Source organism: Penaeus chinensis, chromosome 9, assembly GCF_019202785.1.
Source record: "Penaeus chinensis breed Huanghai No. 1 chromosome 9, ASM1920278v2, whole genome shotgun sequence".
Classification (NCBI taxonomy): Eukaryota; Metazoa; Arthropoda; class Malacostraca; order Decapoda; family Penaeidae; genus Penaeus; species Penaeus chinensis.
The window spans coordinates 26,780,308-26,782,046 of NC_061827.1; positions in this window are offsets into that span (position 1 = coordinate 26,780,308).

The following is a 1,739-nucleotide window of genomic DNA, read 5'->3' on the forward strand; positions in this document are numbered from 1 at the left end:
AGCCTGGAAAAATGCAACAATTATTTTGATGCATAAAAAGGGGGAAAGAAAGGATCTAAGAAAAACTACAGACCTATAAGCCTGCTTTTAGTTACTTACAAACTGTAACATGCTCACCCAAACAAGAGTAAAAATATACGAATACAGGAAACCCCTGTATATGGTATTCATCAATTACGAAAAGGCATTTGACTCTGTACAAATACCAGCAGTACTGGAAGCTATTCAAAGACAGGGAGTAGAGGGGTTCTATTGTAAAATATCATCATCATCATTATCATTGGAGAGCTAACGCCGGCGGGGGCACATAGCTGCATCTACCCTTCGTTTCCACCTACGAGGGTCCATCATGGCGATCCGCCAGGCAGGGGCCCGGCCCATCTCTAACTCTCCACAACAGGTTTGATCGATCTGCCCAAGCTACGACTTCCTAGGTGGTCTCACAAGCCTCCTCCACCTAGGGTTGTCTCGAACAGAGACAAACTGGTGGGCAGGATTATCCTGTGGGAGTGAAGCGATGGGGGATACTGTAGTGGACCTGCAGAGTAGCCACAACTAAGCTATGATCAGTTCCACAGAACATGGTGCTCTGATAGACCGTGCAGTTCTGGAGGATCCTCCAGCGAGTGCTAATGAGGATGTGGTTGATCTCCTTGGCCACATTACATGTATCACTGTACCAAGTCCAACAGGTCAGAATGCTGATACCAGGAGCCAGAAATCTTCAATTTCTGGCACCTAGCAAAGTCCTGGAAAAGGAGGCTATTCTCACTGCCAGCATCAGCTCCTGAGCCAAAAGGACTGACAGACATCTCATAGCCAGCTCGGTCGGAGCCAGATACCGCATTGAAGTCACTCAGAACAACACGAATATTTTGCCTAGGACAGCTGTCTGTCATAGATGAAAGTTTGGTGTAGAACATCTCTTTCACATCAAGTTTATACACATCCGTAAGAGCATACATAGCAACAAGAGGCATGAAACCAAATGTAAGTTTTTGTCTCAATACCATTATACGCTCATCGACCGAGAGTTGAAGTCTGCTGGAGATGGCTATGGCTACTCCCTGGAGATGGTGGCCATAGCTGCGGCCCAACCAGTAATAAGTGTAGCCACCCACACTGATCGTGCCGCTGCCAGATCTTCTCACCTCCGAGAGAGCAGCCACCTCAACTTTCAGCTGCTTTAGCTCCCTCGACAGTAGTGGTAACTGATCGTCCTGTAGCAAGATATATATGAAGATGGGACAACAACCAACAAGCTCCACATAGAAACCGCTAAAATACCAATTAAAAAAAGGTATTAGGCAGGGCGATACCATCTCACTAAAACTGTGTACAGCTTGCCTTGAGGAAATATTCAAGAAGCTAGACTGGAACGGAAAAGGTATCAAAATAGGAGACAAACACCTAAACAATCTAGGATTTGCAGAAGCTATTGTTCTCTTCAGTGAATTTGCAAATGAAATGCAGCAACTAATAAACGATCTGAATAGAGAAAATCTAAAAGTCGCACTTAGGATGAAACAAGAAAGACTAAGATCATGTTTAACAACAGAGTTCAATTAAAACAGATACATGTACAAGGCGAAGCACTAGAAGTAGTGGACAGGTTTATATACCAAGGATAACTCCTAATTATGACCTATGGATCAGAAACACGGATTATCAACTTACTGGAGAGGAAACTAGTAAGTGCCCAGAGAGGGATGGAGAGGTTGATACTGAGAATTAGCCTA